The following is a 21,896-nucleotide window of genomic DNA, read 5'->3' as shown; positions in this document are numbered from 1 at the left end:
CTTCCCCCCATCATACAGGGGTCAGAACACTGACCCCCTTCCCACACTGATCCCGGTCCCAGTTGGGATACTCAGGCTCAATACTCCTATGGAAGCTGTCATCTTGCTGTGCCGCAAGGATTATCCTATAGGCAGACACTGAACGGCTGCACATTGTGTTCTTTGCCCTGAGCACAGGAACAAGAGCTGCTGCCTTACAGGGCAAAGTACTTACCTGGCTGATCTGTATAAGGAGCTTATCACCTACCTATCATTACGCCAGAGATAGTTATAGAGGGCAAGTACCTAACTGCCATTATATTTGTGTGATAGATGTAGAGGGGAAATAGCTATCAGTCATTATACTTTGCTGATTCCTATAGTGGACAGTACATACATGTTATTATACCTGACACACAGTCATAGAAGAAAAGTACCTACCTGTCATCATACCTGAAATAGTTCTGGGATTAGGTGATCACCAGGACCTTGGCCATTCATTTTTCATACCAGCCCTTCTAATTTCCCACATAGACCACTTAATATTTATTTATATAGCGCCAGCAAATTCCGTAGCGCTTTACAATTGGGATTTGATTATTTAATAATATATTTCACTTTGCTTTAAGACATTTACCCTGACATATTTCATCCTATTTAACGTGTTAATAAGAATTCAGCTTTGATCCAATCAGACATGAATATGTGATTGATAAAAGAACAGAGATCTCTCTCTATAGTGTAAGTATATCTGTGATATTACTGATGAGTTCATCATCCCCACCAGGCTCAGGCTTTGTCCGCTGCACTATACGGCTAAGTCCAGCATGATGGGAAAGCAACTTGAACATAGACTTTATCGCCTTATAATCATCGGTTTGTGCGAGGTCACGGATTCTGCTTTGTGAAGCTGACAATAGAAAACATCCTTGGGTAAAGTGATTAGATTAGATGCTGCAAACGAACGTGTGGTTATGATGCCTGGATTTATTTTCAGCATGTACATCAGATATATTAGAATCTGTAATTGCCAGCTATTCTAGTTTCCAGGCACTGTTCCAAGCTCACCCCTGGAATTTTGTGTATACAACCGCTTTTTTTAATCTATGTAGGAGGTATTATTAGTAAACAGCGTGGCTGCAATACCGTCCAATCAGCTGGCACCATTCTGCTATTTTGGAGAGGGTGGCTTACAAAAAAAAAAAAGACATACTCTTGAAATCATCTTTGGCTACAGCATCATTTTATTTTAGACTCGGTAACCCCATAGCTGCAGTATTCATTTTTCTAGAAAACTGTGCATAGAGATGAGCAAGATTGCGGTGGGATTGTTTTCAAAACGAGTTTTACGGCACATTAGGTCATTTTGCTTCGGTACAAAGTTTCTGCGATACAATTTTTGAGTGTGGTTTTCGCACTAAATGGCGCACGGTGGGCCCGATTCATCAAGGCACACAAAACAAACACTATGTGCATTTTTTTTTTTTTTAACAGATGTAATTTGGGCATATGCACGTCTGTATTCAGCAACCAGCGGATCTGAAACATCTCTGTTGAATATGGCTTTAGGTGCACTGCAGGATATGAGCAATACATTTGTACAATGTAAAGTTCCAGTAGAACACACAGATAAAAAAAAATCAATGAATTATTACCACCTGTTAATAAAATAATGATTACGAAAAGATATATATTTTTCATTTTTTTCCACTTAATACATTTATCAAGATGTTCCCAATAAAAAAATGACTTTTTAGAAATGTTCCTAATTGCAAACACATGTTGTAGCATGCATTCACGTCCATTATCACTCTCAAGCGGCACTTAAACCTGCTCTGTAGCTGGTGCAAAAGATGCGGCTGAAAACCACCTACCCTAGAGATGCCTTGAATTGGACAATTGGACGCTACTACGTGCGCTTGGCTTTGGCATGCCCTTACTGTACATTGCCTATGTTAGTCCTCCCCTCCCCGTTTTGCCCTTCAAATTGTAGGCAGCCAGAAGTGTCATTTATGTGCGGATATGAATTATGTTCTTTGGCAAAAGTCTCGGTTTTTCGCATGTGCAGAGAACAGATGTGCACAGTACACCACATAAATGGACTTACGTTCCTTAATAAATCAGGCCCTGTTTGTGTAAATTCACATCCTGCTGAATTTATAGTCAGCAACAGTCAATAGACGACAAAAGCAATCATTATATTCTGCTGTGTGGTTAGAGTAGGACTGGAAACACTCAAGTCCGCTGATGACAGTGCAAAATGGCACAGCGAAATGCGTAATGGGACAAATATTTGCAAAACAGTTTGAAAAATCTCACTCATTTCTAACCACGCAAAAGCTTTTTATTATCTTCTATTGAAGTCCAAAACACCGTTTGGCATTTTATTAAATAGTAGTTCATGGCTGTGCTCTGATATTTGCACAAACTGGATGAATAAACACAATGTCTGTAGTTCAAAGTCTGAATTTGTGCTCTCAGAAGGACAAATGAAGTACAAATATGTAGCATAGTAGAGGCAGACTAACTAAGTAAAACAGCTAAATGGGGGTTAGACATTAATGATGTGATTATTAACTGCTTAATGTCTGTTAATGTCGAGTAATAATAAACTAAAGCAATGTCTATTAAAACCTTTATTAGCAAAATGGCTTTTTCGCCAATTCCCTATATAATGATTTAGTTCGAATTACTACAAATGTCTTCATTTGAGCTGTTTACCACCCTGCAAAATTTATACTATGATAATTAAATCAACAATATGATCAAAAGTGTATTATCTATGTTAAATCGTAGACTTTGGAAGTATATTTTGAGCTAATAACAATTGACACAAAAGTCTTAATTGTTGCTGTTTTTTTACAAAAGAGTCCCTATAGACTAGTGTTTCCCAACCCTAGTCCTCAAGTATCCCTAACAGTCAATGTTTTCCCTAACTCCCTGCTGGAGCACAGGTGTAATCATTATTGACTGACACATGAAAGATCCACAGGTGGCATAATTATATCACTGGTCACCTGGAAAACCTGCACTGTTAGGGATACTTGAGGACTAGGGTTGGGAGACACTGCTATAGGTGAACGTCATTAAATAGCGACAGTGTTTGCATCTGAGTTTACACAAACCTTAAAGAGTTTACAACAGTTACAGGTCCAACCAATGACTGTATCCTGGCAGGGTCTTGGGTTCCTTTATTGGTCCTCTCACTTCTTGGTTGCTTCATTCTGCTTTGCAAGAGACCACCCACCCACCCACGTCTGGTGTCTGTTTGATAGTTAGTGCCTGATCTGAGTTTTCCCCCTCGCCACAGAGCAGGCACAGTTGGTAGGAAGGCACTGCGATCAGCGGCTGGTACATACGGCACTATCGTGATTGGCCGCAGGTTGCTGTCCCCTTCGAAGGCAACGGTAACTCTTTTGTCCTTCAATGAGTAGGGTCCCTAGTCCGGCTCAGTGAGGGAGGGCATTTTGAGTTTAGAGGGGGTGCAGTCACTCTAACGCTAGGTTAGCACCGGCCAGGCATTTAGGGATTAGCTCCCGCGTTAAGTGGATACATGGCGGTTTGCCATTTATACGCTTGGTTTTGGGTATCAGTCTGGAAGCTGCCCTCCAGTGCTGTTTCTCCGCCAACAAATTTAATTAATAAAGCTGTGACCTTCTTTAGCCACCTTCTATATGTCTCTGTGCCTTTATTTTGGATAAGATAAGGTCTTGTGAAGGGGAAGATGGGCATACACAGTGAGCAATATTAGAAGCAGCTTTTTTTTTATATTGCTTTGTATTGTTCCAACTCATACTTGCCAACTCTCCTGAAATGTCTGGGAGACTCCCGAATTCGGGGTTGGTCTCCCAGACTCCCGGGAGAATAGGCCATTCTCCCGCATCCTGCCAACTTCCTAGCGAAGTGAGAGGCAGCACAAAAATACAGACTTTGGGGGAAACACAAAAAGTTAAAATATGGGCCTGGGTGTTCAAAGTACAAAAGTATACTTAGAACATTATCAGTAGTGTAAGATATAATATCTAGAATGCAATAGCCGACTAGACATCTTTGTGCATACAAATATGTGTGACATGCAGCAAGAGGCCTCCTGAAAGTTGTATTAAAATGTTGGCAACTGTACTCCATAGCACAAGTGTATTAACCTACACATTGTAGAGACAACCATTCTATGCATGAACCAATATACATGAAAAGCACTTTGTTTTGAATTTGTGCCTTGATGGTTTGGTTGTCAGCTTCATAGGCTGGATAAAAATGTTCCCAATCCTAAATTAGTAAATACATTTTGAAACAAAGCATTAATGATGACAATCAACTCCATGGTCTTCTAACCATTATATAGGTTCATCAATCATGAGATCTCACTAACATAAAATTCCTGCTACTGTGCTCTTTGACTTCAGTAGAGGAAAAACAGTCATTGTAATGCACTATATAAACAGGGAAATATCTCATATACTTATGTCTCTTTTGTGAGAACATGTTTGGCATGGGATTTTTTTAAACAAATGTTTTAATTACAACAAGAATTTCCTGTTTAACTAATATTTTACATTTACTTGATTTACCTACATAGAGGTTATTTAAAGCAGCAATCACATGAAAACATCATGTGTATTTTTTAAATTAAATCACTGTGGCAGGCTATAAGAAGAATGCTAGTATTTACCATTTCCCCTTTTTTTCTTCAGGCTACTTTTAATGATTCATGATTCCAGACTCTCATGGCAACCACAGTCACGTGGCACATGATGTAGTGAGCAAAGAGACTTTAGAATGCCCATCTGAGCTCTGTCAGCACTGTTACATCTTCATTTACTCCCCTCTGCTTGACATCACATGACATGCTGAGAGTCTCTGAGCCTGTGTTTGACTATTTATGTGTTCGCAACCATTTTTGTTTCCCAAGCACAAATGTTGAAATAGAGATAATGATTGTAGTAGGCTAAAAATACCAGATGCATGCTTACAAGGTACGTGAGAGAGTAAAAGTAAAAAGGGTAAACAATACATTTTTATATTGCATTGAATAGGAATGTCAATTAATGGTTTCAAATGTACTTTAAAAGGGAAGTAATAACAGAAATTTACCAGAAAATAGGGTCTTTGAAGTCTCCACAGATCTTGTCACTTTGTGCATCAACCAAAAGCAGGAAGACTTCTAACTCAATCCATACCCTGTTGGTAAATAAGTGAATGTGTGGCTCCATGGTGGACCATCACTACAAGGAAAATTATGAATTTTTCATCAGCAGACCATTTGATGAAACCCACTTTAGATTTCAATAGCAAAGGTCAGTGTCAAACCGAAGTCAGAGTGAGAGTGTTCCTGTAGAGAGTAGGAATTTCAAAATAAAATATCATTATAAAGCGCAAGATTATTAAAATGAGATAAAGAGGTGTCCCTTGCTGTGCTTAAGGATTCCCAGACATTTACACTATGCAAGGAACTTTTGCACCAGCTAACAGCTGATGGAGAATGTTTTTAACCCTATGTTTGTTATGGTAGGTATGTTGCACATTCCATTTGCATTTTGAATCAGAGGGTGCAATGCTAGGTGTTCTTGGCATGAGGCTAAAACTAGCAGTATTTTAGGAGAAATCCTAAGAGTTGTATTCAGTGAAAGACGTGGTTTTGAAGTGGTAAGCGAATTGACTTTTTGTAATTTTAACCTCTCCAGACTTTTCCACCTCCTAACAAGCCTAGGCACACTTCTAATTTGCAGCCGTCTCCCAAAAGTGTAGAGTAGATGTTCTACCTGAAGTGCACTGGATAGAACTTTTAGGCACACCTGTGCAAAGCAAAAACATTTTGTGCTACACATCTAGTGCACTTTGTAAATGAGGCTCAGAGAGATGACTTTATGTACAACCAATATAGAAGAAACTGAGAAAACCTTGGATACCTCCCATAAACATAAACAATGGCTAAGTCCCAATAGATGAATGGAAACCATTGGTAGAGGCAAAGTCAGCCCAAGGTGGAAATTTTCCCAGTCCAACTGTTGTTCAGAGACCTGTCACCTAAGATTCTATCCTAAGACTTGGTTTACTCCTTCTGCTTGCCCATTGGTTTGGAGAGGATGAGAAGCATAAGGATTACAGAATTATTTCCAAAATATGGAAATGATAACCGGTCAGAGGCTATCTTTTCAGGCACTCCATGTATATTTATGACGTGATTAATAAACAAATTGGCTAAATTTTGTGCTAAAGTAATTTGGGAAGAGTGACCGAGGTAGCTATTTGAATAGATCAGTCAACATTCACCCAAATTATTGAGATGGGTCACTGTTAAATCTCTAATAGTGTCCATGGAATGATGGGTCCATCAGTTGATCAAAAGGGGGGTTCCTTAAATATTTCCAGTCATCACAGATGATGTAAGATTTAACAAAGGTTTCATCATCTGTTTGAAATGTAAACCCAGCGGATATTCTGGAGAGTTTATGAAATACGAAGATACAATCTCAGAAACCAATTTTCAAATGAACTCCAAGATTGTAGGAACATTTATGGATACTATGCCTAAAGTAGTAGGCCAGGGAAATAAATGGACATCTGAAGTCATGTAGAAGTCATTAACTAATCCTTGAACTACTCGTCTATCAGTGTTTGTATGTGTGGTACATTTTTCAATATTGTAAAACATTTCATGATATGTTGAAACTGCATAAATAATAAAAGGCCTGTAAAATAAAACAATAATCCCACTAATCAGCATTAATATAGTGGTCAAGCAACTAATAATACACACAAGGAGACCGAAGTCTGAATGGGATCCAAGTGGGTAACAATTAGTGAAAGATAAGTTGCCTTTCGGTATGCGAGGAGCATTGGAATTGGCTTTATTGAATGATATGCTGCAATACAAGTGTTTCTTGTACATGCAATTGGATTCTGCGGTCTCTGTGGGGTCCAATATCTGCATAGGGTGGAATTCAATTCTCCCCGAATTAGCGTGGCATTAAAACTTTTCCCGTCATTACGGTAGTTTAACCCTTCTTTCTGGTCGCAGCTCAGGGAGCTGCGATCAAAAGCCGGTGTTGAAACTACCGTAATAACGGTAATTAAGCAAATTATTACCGGAATAACGGTAATAATGCGCAGGCCGCGTTACTTTTACCTGTAACGCGGCCAATTGAATTCCCCCCTAGGGGATGATTTTACGCTCTTGCTTATTTGTCTAACCCTGGCCAGAACTTAGTGGAACAAAGATGCTTTCCAGGGTGTCATCACTTTATCACTGTGGACAACATTTGACATGTGATTCTTTAAAAAGCACATGGGACATCACCTCATACTAGGGAAACCTCCATTTAGCATCTATCATCATCATCATCATTTCTTTACATAGCGCCACTAATTCCGCAGCTCTGTACAGAGAACTCATTCACATCAGTCCCTGCCCCATTGGAGCTTACAGTCTAAATTCCCTAATATAGACACACACTCACACACAGACACAGAGGGATGCAGACAGACAGAGAGACAGAGAGGGAGAGACTAGGGTCAATTCTGATAGCAGTCGATTAACCTACCAATATGTTTTTGGAGTGTGGGAGGGAACCGGACCACCCGGAGGAAACCCACGCAATCACAGGGAGAACATACAAACTCAGCACAGATTAGGCCATGGTCGGGAATCAAACTCATGACCCCAGTGCTGTGAGGCAGAAGTGCTAACCACTAGGCCACTGTGCTGCCCACATCTACCAATGGTGAACCCCTTATCTGCCCACTTTGAAGGCCACCAAGTGATCTCACAGACAGGCTCATCCAGCATCTCGCCCCATATCACGTCAATGTCTGTCGCCATGCAAACATTCACTAATTTACACAATTTTAACATTAACAGAAATATGGTCAATGCCAAGAAAATTTTGGAAAATAAAAGACATAGAGATATGTTGAATTCCATGTTGAGAATATTGTAGGTCATTCTTTGTGGGAAGTCTGCCTTCTCGGTTTATTGATCTCCTTCCCTCCACAACTCACAAATCTCATTGTTTATGGTCCTTTGAGGTTAATACGTGAAACAGTGCAATGGCCTGTGCAGCAACAGAAGCTTAGCCTGTTTCACAACTCTGTATAGGTAAGTAAGGGGATTGATTAATAATCATGTCCACAATGCTGTGTCTCTTTATAAATTGTAATTATCACCTTAAATGTATGTTTTTTTTCATCGGATCCCAGAGTTAGGTTGGTCCTTGATGTTTCCATGGTAACCATTTACAGCTCTGAGAGAAGAGAACTGAGGATCTGCCTGTGTTTGTATAAAGATAAAGAAACAGACATATTTATTAACGACTCAAAGGTTCATTTAAAGATATTCTAAGAACTGTAAACAGCATATTGTATGTGCCTTTTTCAATACCGCTCTTATTTTAACTTCCGCAAAAGAATATGTTTTTTTCACAATATTTAAATAAATACTCATACTGTGTATACAGGTAAGGTGTACAGTATGCATATGATAGCAGTGACTGTTCTTTTTACACATGCATACTGTATGACTGTAGTATTTGGTGATCTAATTATGAAACTACAATAAGTCTAAAATCTGGAGAAAACAGCTGCTTCCTCTGAACAATGGCTATCACAGCTCAACGTCCAATTTAGCAAAGGATTGAGAAAAACGTGAAGAAGTCAGGGACTTCTCCATCCTTAACCTATTCACAAAAGATTCAAACAGTCCCCATAGCCCTCCATGGGGACGACGGCAGACTTCAATTCATCAAGTAAAGGTTCCTACCACAAACTAACCAAATTAACATGGATTACAATGGTAGCGGAGAGGCTTTGCTTATTCCCTCACTGGCTTACATCACTATGCGCATCCACCAATGCATGCACAATAGCTATACAAGGCAGTGAATGATAATTTCCTGCATTCCCTGCAGTGTTAGACATCTGTTATCCAATAGGAGAACTGTTTATACCAGTGCTCATCCAGCAGTCCCGGGATGTTAAATGACGGTGGTGCTACATCAGCGGTGGGAACCACAGGCAGCAGCCTTCTCTTATAGCCCTCCCCAACCATCTGTTCCCAATCTTAATAGAAGGGGGATAGCCGACATTCTGCGTCACATGACCTGCTCTGCACAGTGAATGGAGGTCACTTGGCATACCCGGATGATGCACTGTGCTCTCCCTCCTTTCTCTGTGCGCCTCCTTTGAAGGACCCACATTGTACAGAACGATATGCAGTGATACAGAATGATAGTTTTCGCCTGCCACTAGCCACCAGTGATAAATAGACCCCTTAATCATCATCATCAGCAGCAGCAGTTATTTATATAGTGCTACTAATTCCGTAATGCTGTACAGAGAACTCACTCACATCAGTCCCTGCTCCATTGGAGCTTACAGTCTAAATTCCCTAACATACACACACACAGACAGACAGACAGCCGCCAATTAACCTACCAGTATGTTTTTGGAATGTGGGAGAAAACCGGAGCACCCGGAGCAAACCCACGCAAACACAGAGAGAAAATACAAACTCCTCACAAATTAAGCCATGGTCGGGAATCGGACTCATGACCCCAGTGCTGTGAGGCAGAAGTGCTAGCCACTAAGCCACCGTGCTGTCCCTTAATATTCATCCATGCAATAAATTTCAAAAACAAGCCATGCAACATGTATATTTTATATATGCCCACCTGGATCTACACGTTAGCATCCCTTTCAAAAATGTTCTCTGGTAATTTTTATGCAAAAAAGGAACAGGGTTACAATGGTAAAAATAAACCAATAAATTGCCATGAAATTCCAGGTAATGCGATCATTTACCATGGTATTTTTTCATAAGGGCTGGTTAATCTAATTATTCAGACTGGTGGTAGCCATTTTTGTGAATCCATTAATCTCCACAAAAAATGAGCGATATGAAGATAGCGAATGGTCTAATTATAACGAGCAGCAAATACAGACTTGATAAAACCCCAACAGGCAACAATCCAGGCAAGTATAAATACCGTTACCGACATTGACGTCAATTTAAAGGACGACAGTTACATTGATGCTATTAAGGGGGCAATGTGAGGACCCAACAGCTGGATAATGTGCAACCCTTCCTAAAAAACATTATCCAGCTGTTGGGTCCTGCATTGCCCCCTCAATAGCTTCAATATAACTGTCGCCCTTTAAACTGACGTCAATGTCAATGATGGTATTTATATATGCGCCACGCTAGGTTTTCTCCTGGGACTCAGGAACGGGATTATTCTTTCAAGGATCATTGTGTGGACTGGCGTGGTTGTGGACTGGTTGTTTACCCTATTTAAATCTTTGCAACAGGGATAGAATGTGGCCTTTACTTATGGACATTCATGTGGAACTAGTAGACCCGTGTTCATTGCAGCTTTGCCTGGCCTAAGTTGGACTTCCCAGCCCCTCAAATGTACTGAAATCCAAGGAAAAAAAATAGGCATGTTGGGAAATAAATACTGTCCCTGGCGTTGTACAGTACAATTAATGCACTGAGCTGTAAGCCTCAAATGAAACCTCCACAAGTGTTCTCATCCACTCCTGCCAGGATCAAAGCCAACAGATACAAGTCTTGGTTATGGACATCTATCCGTAACGTGACACTCTGGAAACTGTGTTCCTACAGAGATAACCATAAAAGCTGTATTGGACATTAGATTGGACAAACGTGTATTAAAAAAGGTTTTTAAGTAACTTAACGTCACGGTCATGTGCTGCAGGGCTTATTATGCCACTTATGAGGGGAAGACTTACATAGCACATGGGGTGGAGCTTTTTGCTCCACTCATAAGTGGACATTCTTATCACATCCATTTGTGATTTATCACGAAAGGCGGGATCATTGCATGGCTGGGTGTGTGTGACTTCCTGCCTATGCTTGGTGAGCAGTGGTAGCAAAGTATATTAGAAGGGTGTAGGAGAAGCTTACAAAGCAGTAGAAGGCTGCTGGAGTTTAAGTAAAGTAAATAACTAATGATGATATTGTTATTTATTTATTTTTAACTATTTTATTGATTTTTACAAGTCAACAAATATATATATAACTAATAAACAATACATGCTATTAATAGAAGGCATTGACAATAAGAGAGAGAATAAACATTGAAGCTCAGATTTGTTGTATGCAGTCAGGCATTCATGACAACAGGGAAATGTACTTTAAGGGGAAACAAACAGAGGTTGAAGAGGGAAGGGACAGATTGAGGAGGAGATGTGGGCGTTTTATCTTATTTGTGATGTTAAAGTAGTATGGAAGGAGAACTATAGTGATATTCAGGAGTGCAGAGGAGTGTGTAAGTCATGTGTATATCTGGAGGAGGAAGTGGTAAGTCAACAGAACTGTCGTTAATCTGGAATTATAGTAACAAGCAGGTGCCAAACGGTTGTTAGTGGAGCATAATGACTCGTCTGGAAATTTACTGGAGTATAATTAAGAAAATCCGATATACATTCCATCCGATAAACTGACCAAATTTTGTTGATGTTGACAAATATTGTGGGGGTGTTCCAATATGTAGCTATTAAACATTCTGCTGCATTTTCAATATGTTTGATAATCTTTTGTATAGACTGGATGGTGTCAGGCAACGGTCTAGGAAGGAGAGAATATACCGGGGAGACAGGTATTTTAACCTGAGTAATAGTTTCAATAAGAGTATTGATTTGTCGCCAATAGGGTTATAATTTTGGACAACTCCACCAAATGTGCAACAGGGTACAGCGTAACTCCCATCCTCTCCAACTGTGGAATTAGGAAATATAGCATGCAGACGGGAGGGGACCAAATACCATCTATAGTAGAGTTCTCCTTTATTCTAACTGAAATCAATGTCTTAGCTAAATTAGATTTAATTTTTGACCACTCTTTGGGAGTCTGGGTATCCCCCATATCCTGGCTCCCAGGCTATTTCATGGGGTTCTTTATCTGGTAGATTAAAGTACAGAGAAGATATTAGGCCCCTGGTATTGGGAGAATTGTGACACAGAGATTCTAGAGGTGAGCATTGGTCTGATGGGAGAGGTGTTTACAGGGAGCAATAGAAATGTCTGATTTGGAGATATTGATAGAATATAAATATAAATATAATTTAAATTAAAATAAACGGATTAAGGAAATGGAGGTCCCCACACAGAAATAAAAAAAAAATCAAGTTGAAATAGTGTCAAGGGCCCCCCAGATGCCCGAGGCCCCTGGGCTCTAGCCCAGAAAGCCCCTGGGTTAATTCAGCCCTGTGTACATGGCAGTCAATGCTTTATCTATTGGGTAGTCAGAGCATAACCTGGGCAACTCATCTTCTTTCAGAACTACTAAAAAGCCCAATTGTCTTGCAGAACAACCAGCTATGAGGATGTACCTGTCAGTAATTATCTTTCCATCCTGGCTCATCCACCTCTATCCACAATCCAGTATAACAAACAGCATAATTGATGCCCTGTAAAGAAAACATTTTCTACATACCAGCCTCTCTTCCTTTTATACCTTCAGGATCCTTGCATATTTCTTACTCACTTCCTCTGGGATGTGAACTGAGGTCTCAGTGTTTACAGGTTGTTGCTTTTCGCATCAGCCGTTGGTTCTGAGAACCTCTGCTTTGTAATTCTTCTGAGAGCGTTCTATGAATCCTCTCACACATGTATAAACATGGGTTTTAAACAAAATGTGCACTGTAAAAGATATGCATTATGGGTAAACATTCCCATGTTATTTCTAATGTGCATTTGTCAATGGAATGAAGTTGACGAATAAAATAATGAGCATGTCACTTTAAGTATGCACATTATGCTATACAAATTACACGCAACTTTATCAACACAAAACTAAATATGCATGTTTGCTGCACATGTAAATGGGCTCGAGTTCTAATTACCTCATTGCCTTCACCTGTGTCCCTTCTGTGGTCAATCAATGTAAATGGCTCCCTTTCTTCCCGTGCAATCAGGAGCAACTGTAAAAATGCATTTTATGTACAGCAGACATTAATAACATCATGATAAATGTATTTCATGGGGAAATAAAAAAAACACTTATTTTTTAATGTCTTGTTTGACTATATGATTAACAGGTGACAATCATTGATTACTTTTTTTTGTGTGCGTTCTGATGGGACTTTATTTTCCACGTATGTATTGGACCAATCCTGCAGTGCATTGTGTCTGTCAAAGCAGAGCGCACCTAGTCTCATATTAAACAAGACACATTTCTGCAGATCCACTTGTGGGTGAATACGGACGTGCGTATGCTCAAATTACGTGCACTTTACCATAAAATGCAACTTACGTCGGTTTTGCGTGCCTTAATGAATCAGGCCCAATACTATATCCAATAGATGCAGGAAGCACTGAGATGCCTGGCTGAGATCTTCAATGAGTGCAGTCTTTAACCATACTTTGGATGACTTGAATGCACACAGTGTAGCACCTTGTTGATGTATGTCATACTTGCCAACTCTCCCGGAAAACCTGGGAGACTCCTGAAATTCGGTTGGTCTCACAAACTCCCGAGAGAGCAGGCAAGTCTCCCGCATCCCGCAACTGCCTAGCCTAAATGATGCGATTTGCGGTGGATCGTGTCATTTTGGCCCCTCCCCCCATGACAAAACAGCATTTTTTGTTGTGGGGGTGGGGCCAAAATGACGCGTTTGGCTGCTCCCCGCCCCCTCCCACCATCTAGCCACGCCCCTCTCCCGGACTACACTTGCCGAAAGTAGGCAAGTATGATGTATGTATGAAGAAATCTGGAAAGTTGGAATCTTCCTGCAGCATTGGTTGGATCAGTGTCTCTCAAATCCAGTCCTCAGGACCCACTAACGAGTGAAATAATTATACCACCTGCTACACTGTGTCAGTCAGTAATGAATACACCTGTGCTACAGCAAGGAGATATGGAAAACATGCACTGCTAGGGGGTCCTGAGGACTGGAGTTGAGAAACACTAGGTTAGATGTAAATCAGTTCCATTGATGTGCAGTAGAAAACAGTTTGCCGTGATCTTGCAGCTGACGTGGTCACAGCCAGGACGCAGTACTCTTCTTTCTTGCTGCCTCTCGGAAATACCTCTAAGGGAAAGTAATGAGTCACCTCCACCTGTGGTGTGTTGTCTGGATTGTGAACACAATTTAAACAGATCTCGAAATAATGATGCACTGATCACTGAGGAACGCATCCCTCAGACACAAGCCCTTGTTTTAAACTCTACCAAACTTGTGTTGACAATAGGTCATTTTCAGTGTAATGTGCCTTTAAAACAGCTGCCATGTATATAGAAGGTGTCATCTCTACTGAATACAGCATCTGGCATCCAGCACAATAGTGTAACTACTGCTGTTACATTGGCTGCTTATGGGTCTATTGGGGCCCTCAGACCTCTAGCTACACTACTGAGGCAGTCTGTGCCAGAGATAAAACCTTCCCAGTATACGGATATAAAGGTCATGTGGCCTGAGAATCAGTCCACAAAGGTAGCATTGATAAGAGTTTCTGAATTCAGAACAAAATCGTCTTCTAAACTGCAGTGTTTGAACAAACGTGTTAAAATATTATTGTTGAACAACAAATATTATGAAAAAAAGTCAAACATAACATTAAATTGATCAAATGTACATTTTAAACACAGTTGTAGACCTGTAAAACATTTTTGAAACAATTTTTTTTAACAATTCATCATCATTATCGGCTATTTATATAGCGCCACTAATTCCGCAGCGCTGTACAGAGAACTCGCTCACATCAGTCCCTGCCCAATTGGAGCCAACAGTCTAAATTCCCTGACACACACACAGACACACAGACATACATAGACCAAGAGAAACTAAGGACAAATTAATAGTAGCCAATTAACAGTTGATAAAAATATTTGGAATTTATTTAAATAGCAGGAGATTGTTCATCTTTGCTCATAATGTAACGGGAGAAGTGCAAAACATTATAAATGCCCTGGTTTTGGGGACTGAAATGAGTCCATAACAACCTGTACTTTGTGTCTTGCCCCATTACTTCCATAGGACAAGCCAGTAGGTGGTGAGTAGTTGGCTTTCTTTCTACACCAAGGTAGCATGGTAAATATATGATTACAAGCTCATCACAGTCAGGGGGCATATTTATGAAACATATGCACATATAGTATTTCTATTTCTGTTGCTTGATACATCTTATTTTTCACCATTATATTGTACTTAAACCCTCTAAGGACATAGCATAGGAAACAGATGGATATACATAAAGCTGGGAAGGATGTAGTCCGGAATCTTACGGGGAAGGAAGACACATGGAATTGCTGGATGCTTGTTGTCTATGAGTATGTAACAATGACAGGATTAAACTGGAGGGTTGTTGGAATGCAGAAATTGGAGCTATGGATTGCTCACACAGTATCTCAGCGACGTTATTGTATTCACCTTATATTACAGATAAGAGTTCTATTTCCTTATGTCTGCATGCTTTTGATCTTATGTTATACTAGCTGGCTGCCTGCCAATAGCCACTTTAATATAGTTATGGTGTTGAATTACAGAACGTGTGGTTCAACAACCTATCTGACTAACACAGAAACATGGAGTTTGAATGACTCACAGGTCCATCTAGTCTGATGTGTTTTGTAGGTGATTGCTCTTTTTTTTGTTTTATTTTATATATTTATTTTTTTGGTGTTTTTGTCTATATTCCGTAACATTTTCTGGGGCGTATTGAATTAGCTTTGCGGTCCGCGTGACAATACGGTACAGCAACATCGCAGATTTCCCTTCGCAACCCTAAAGGTGAGTACTATTGGTGAGCGATATTGCCGTAACCTATAGGTGAGCGATAGTGCGGTAACGGGATTTGTGCAGCTGCTCGTAATCGCCAACCGCAAACCTAATTGAATATGCCCCTCTGAGTCTTAACATTAGCAATCAGTTTGTCTCGTGCAATTATTCAACTGTATAAGTATGAATAGATGATTTGTCTTCCCCACTACTGCTCATAGACTGTACCTGGATATTACTATTCTGTCTGCCTTCCTGAGCTCTAACCATCATCATCATCATCACCATTTACTTATATAGCGCCACTGATTCCGCAGCGCTGTACAGAGAACTCACTCACATCAGTCCCTGCCCCATTGGAGCTTACAGTCTAAATTCCCTAACACACACACACAGACAGAGAGAGAGAGAGAGAGAGAGACCAGGGTCAATTTTTGATAGCAGCCAATTAACTTACTAGTATGTTTTTGGAGTGTGGGAGGAGACCGGAACACCCGGAGGAAACCCACGCAAACACGGGGAGAACATACAAACTCCGCACAGATAAGGCCATGGTCGGGAACTGAACTCATGACCCCAGTGCTGTGAGGCAGAAGTTCTAACCACTTAGCCACCGTGCTAACCAGGGGCATATTGCGGGCAGAACAAGTAACCTGGGCGCTAGATGCGCTGTGGGACACCAGCAAGAGCGAAGGGGCTGATCTGGGTGAACGCCCCCCTATAATGTAGCTCTTTCGGGGACATACTCCCAAGATATTTTTTCTTCTACTTTTTGCTCATTTTTCCGGCTCCATTACGCATCGCTGTCACATCTGCACAGCTTAAGGGAGTTTTGAGGAGGAAAAAGAGCACCTCTGGAGTTGGTGAACAGGAAAGTAAGAGAGAACCAAGAGGGAGTAAATAAATAATTTACTTGGGGGAGGGTAACATGCTCTGGGTATCATGGCTCCTTGCTGCGCCCCTGTCTTTAGAAGGTCTTACCACATAATGGGCTGTTGTATTATAAATTATTTTATGATAGGCAAGAATAAGGCCCCCAAAAAGATACAGAGATGATGGGATAAGAGCGGTAATACTTTCTGTGATAAATATACCCTACCGGCCTTATGAAAAGCCTGAGTGTGATTATAGAATGTGTGTAACACAATGTACATGCATAAAGGCACACCTACTGCGGTGCATACACCTATTGCGGATATAAGAAGCATCACCAATGGAGCCACACTGCTTGTAAGACAGAATGCAAGAGAGGTTAATATGGTGCAGTGGGATATGTTTTTCCTAATTTTGATTAGATACAGAGGAATGAACAGAATGGAAACACATCCTCCTTTGTTTTGCCATTCCGCAGAATGTTATTCCGCACTGAATTTGTACATCCACATTTCACCTAATTTATAGACTATGAATTTAGCTGGGATGATCACAGTCAAGTCATTCTGACGTGGGACGTGGATGGGGAAGGGATGGAATGAGTCAATTATTTTCTGGAATATTTGGTTCATTTCTTTCCTAGTGTATTTCAAACAATGTAATAAATGAACAAAGTCTTAGGTGAAATATGAAATCCATTGTTACATTCTTTATGCAGATACTTTTCTCCCACAACACTTGCATACCAATTGTTTGATAAGAGATAATGAGCTATGTCTACTAATCTGTACTGTCTTTTAAAGAAGTCGGAAAGGAACTTCTGAAGACTTCAGCATTAAGTTTTCTTAACTTTTCTTTTTCATCGTCATCTAAGCTTATAGGGTCTAGCCGCAAAGCCTACTTTACAGATGTTGGTAGAAGTCGCTCCCGCTAAGTTTAAGATGCTTTTATAAAACACTCATTAAGCATACATGCATTTGCTAAGCTCTTTCCCTGTTTCACAATAAATTAAACTGCATTTTATTTTTTTGCTAATTATGTGTTCTATAGTAACTAACTCCAATGCCTGCAAAATGCCTCGCCAGAATCTTAAAGCCAAGTGTGCTGTGTGTATGAAAGTTGACAGCAAACACTGCTTAATATCGTCTTTCCTTTTGAGATACTAAACAGTGAAAAATAAAAAAAACATTTCTGTAATCAAATATTTGTTTTTCAATTTCGTGATTCTCGTCCTTTAAATTACCCAATCACTAAGTTACTTCTCAATAAAAGAATTTCTTATAATTCTAAAATTTTTGTTATTGAAACATTCTGAAATCAGCAATCTTCCCTCCCAAGTGCATAGGGGTTCACCCAAAAACTTTTATCGGGATGTCAGCAACTGAAAATGATTATTTGCCGTTGGAGTTAAACATGAACTGAAAAAGACTAAAGTGAACATGACAACCAAAACTGCAGTGGATAAATAAATCATTAGCTTTACATTTCTGTAATTGAACTAAAAAACTAATTCATTTTTTATTAATTAAATAATTTTTTTCTAATATTTATTCTATCAGGGATTCCTCAATGTACTCTAAAGGCCTCATCTAGCGTTAGACGTAGTCCCTTTTTTTGTGTAAATTACACATTTACATATTGCACATGTCCACCAACGATCCGTGTACAACTTACACTAATTCCACAATGCTGTACAGAGAACTCACGACAGTCCCTTCCCCAATAGAGCTTACAGTCAAAATTCCCTAACATACACACACAGTCAGACAGACTAGGGTCAATTTGATAGCAGTCGATTAACATACTAGTATGGTTTTGGAGTGTGGGAGGAAATCAGAGCGCCCGGAGGAAACCCACGCAAACACGGGGAGAACATACAAACTCCACACAGATAAGGTCGTGGTTGGGAATCGAACTAATGACCCCAGCGCTGTGAGGATGAAGTGCTAACCACTAAGCCAACTGTAACTACTTATGCTTAGAGACAGAACAAGGAAGGGAAGGGCAAACATAAGCAGAGTATAGTAAGGGCGTGTTCATGTTATTGCAGCACAATTAGAGTTGAATGCATCTGCAGATACATCAGTCTGCAGTCGTAATAAACGTGAGCCCTATCCCTAATAAGCACACTCCATACTGCTAGCACTAGGGTTCCTCCTAACACTCAAATGCAGTGGGTGATGGAAAATTAATGTTTAAAAGTAAAATAATCAGTTTTATATGTGGCAGCCATGACCTTCTTAGGTATGCTGGCGATAATAGAACTACAAGTGACAGCATACTCATGGCTGCCAGAACATCATGGCACTTGTAGGACTGGGGACTTTTATTGGCCGCACCTTCGTTAGACACCACTTCCCTCCCTCGTACCGCCTCTCACTGTTGCACACACGATATGTTACGCAAAGGGACTAAACATAAATCAGGTCCGGAGTGTGTCAGTAAAATATAAAAAAAAATGTATATACTACTTTATTTTATGGAACATTTCTATAATATATGTATCAGAATTTACTTGTAAATCTAATCAAATTCAGTTCAGTGGCATCAAAATTAGGAAACCACTTAAAATTTACTGGAGAACGTTGTTTCCCAGTTGGCCCCTGTTATTCCAATGCTTAATTACACAAAGGAAAATGAAGGGAAATACTTTTAATCTGTCAATTTTTCATGAGTTTGCTATGAAATATTTAGAACATAAGTCTTTCACTAAGCAGAGTTAACACACATTTTTCCCAGTGCGAGTTGGAGCTTTCTGTCAGCCAATGAGAGATTGACGGTCATGTCTTAGAGCTTTGTTGTCAGGCTGCTTAACCAAAAAGTTTGCAAAAGCACAGACTGCAACCTGATCTTTAGGTTCTTGCTTAGCACATGGCAATAATGGAAGTGTACCTCTCATATATATATATATATAATATGAAGATTGTAAGGACTGAAAGGTGAATACATTATGGCCCGATAATCACACCTGTTTCATTTAAATATTTAACTGCATTTATAATAAGCTTGTTTAATTTATTTAATAATAAATAATATTTTAATTTAATAACAACAATACTACTTTCCAAATATATTTCGTATGTGTATGTACGTGATTCTTCAGTCGGGTACATTCAGAAACCAGCAGCACAGTGCAAGAAACGCAAACACACCGTGAAGTCACAAAGCTGTATTTGGGGACTGTGTGACTATTTTTATGGCACAGTGCATGAAGTTGTACTTCATTATTGGCATCTCTGGCAGAGATATATATATAACAAACACCACCTTTATAACCACAACTATGCTGTTAATCATATGTACAGAAGGGCTATGTGGTCTATGTATTAAGGCAAATATGAAGGAAAGTGTGATGCATTTCTAATCTTTTCTTGATATTTGATGCCTCATGGGTGCTTTGCTTGGCCATCCGCCATGGGATGTGCCCAGAGGAGGAGCCAGGGTGGGCAAGTTTGCATATATTAATTAGAGATGGGCGGGTCCAGTTCCCCGAGAACCGAACCCACCCGAACTTTGGGTATCCGAGTACCGAGCTGAGTAGCTTGGTACTCTCCCGCCCGCTCCGAATCCAAAGCGAGGCCAAACGTCAGCAAAACCAAAACCAAAACCAAAACACGACGGTAATCCAGATCCAAAACCGAATCCTAAACCAGAACACGGGGGTCAGTGACCATCTCTAATATTAATCAGATTGATCATTACCACGTATTGAGCAGCTTTCTCCCCTCCTCCCGGCACCAAAATCCTTTTTTGTAATTATATATAACGCAGCTCTGCTCAAAAACCATCTCGGCGATGGAGAGCAGCTCCGCTCCATTTGTAAACAGAGCAGAATTATCTGTAATAACTAAATATTACGTATGGCTGCACTGCTTCAAATTTGCCCAATGTTGTGTTCTAATGAAAGTGTCATTTCAGGTATAAGGGGTGAGGCCATACACATATCGATGAGATCATCTACAACCAAATCCTCTGCCTTTTCTGATCAAATCTTATCCAATCTGATTTTCAGAAGATATGATTGTGGCCCACACATGCTGCGATGTTGTTCCAGTTTGGGATAGAAAAATAGAAAAAAAATAAACAGACCTTGATCTGCATCTGTGGTAATCGATATCCCGACGCTTGGAACATCGACACCTACAATAAAAAAAATGAAGAGTGAAATAACAACCTCAATAAAATGTACACTTACCTTAACTCCGACGGCGGAGATTACCAAAAGAATGGCTATGCGGCTGCTGCTAAATGTGAAAATGCTGGATGCCGGCGCTTCACTCTGACGTCACCGAAGACAGCGACATCTACATTTAAAGTGGTATGTTAATGCTAGGGTTAGGGTTAAGGTTAGGGATAGGGTTAGGGGTTAGGGTTACGGTGCGCCGAACGTCGGTAACTTACGTGACGTCAGAATTCAGCATCTTCACATTTAGCAGCAGTCGCATAGCAGTGCTTTCGGTAATCTCTGCTGTCGGGGTTAAGGTAAGTGTACATTTTAATTAAGTCATTATTTCACTCTTCGGTTTCCATTTGTAGGTATAGTGGGGTCAGTATCCCTGACATCGGAATATATCATACCCAACCCGATGTGCTTGGCCAGCTTACCTGTTTATTGTTGACTATAGTCGGCAGGGCCATTTTAAGAAACAAGTGGGCCTATAGCTAAAATCACATGTGAAACAAAAAAGGTAACTTGCAAGTGCATCACAATTTGTTTTTATTGCGCATAGAGAAATATCCATGCGCTTGTACAAAACCCCTGAAAAAAGCGGTTAGTAACCGGGCAGGATGAGATTTAAAAGCTGTTACTACAGGAAGCATGTGACTAGGTTACATCATAGAAAGGTTTTGTGATGTCACTAAGCCTGGGTATAAATGTTAGCGCTTGGTGCAGAACAGCGGTGATCCGACTACCTCCCTGGTCCCCTCTTCCGTGCTGTGCTCGCAGTGAATGCTGGGCGTGATGTCACGCGCAGCATTCACTGCAACCACAGCACGGAAGAGGGCAGAAGAGACTCAGCGGCGCGGAAAAAAGAAGAGGATCGGACTTAAGGTAAGTTAAGGGGGCCCCTATATATATATATATATATATGTAAAAAAAAAAGTGATTATATATATAATCACGTTTTTTTTTACATACATATATATTTTTTTTACACACACACACACACACACTATTCATATCTATAATATAAATGTCTAGTGGCGTGTGTTAGTCTGTCTGTGTGTGTGTGGAAAAAATAAAACCAAGCTGCAGCGCCACCTGCTGGGCGGAGTTATACACTGACCTACTAAATTCTTAGTGTG

General features: G+C 40.2%; 1 long non-coding RNA gene across 1 annotated transcript in view; it reads right to left on the bottom strand.

Annotated features, from left to right (window-relative positions):
• Positions 1-5,078: 5,078 nt before the first annotated feature.
• Positions 5,079-21,896, bottom strand: part of LOC142150173 (uncharacterized) — a 433,251-nt gene continuing 416,433 nt past the window's right edge. The window contains exons 2-3 of the long non-coding RNA XR_012691058.1: positions 8,146-8,248; positions 5,079-5,311 (exon numbers count right to left, since the gene is read on the bottom strand). This is a non-coding gene — a long non-coding RNA (uncharacterized LOC142150173). The remainder of the gene's footprint in view (positions 5,312-8,145; positions 8,249-21,896) is intronic.

Source organism: Mixophyes fleayi, chromosome 4, assembly GCF_038048845.1.
Source record: "Mixophyes fleayi isolate aMixFle1 chromosome 4, aMixFle1.hap1, whole genome shotgun sequence".
NCBI classification, from domain to species: Eukaryota; Metazoa; Chordata; class Amphibia; order Anura; family Limnodynastidae; genus Mixophyes; species Mixophyes fleayi.
Note: the sequence above shows the minus strand (reverse complement) of the source record. Positions and strands in the feature narration are given on the sequence as shown.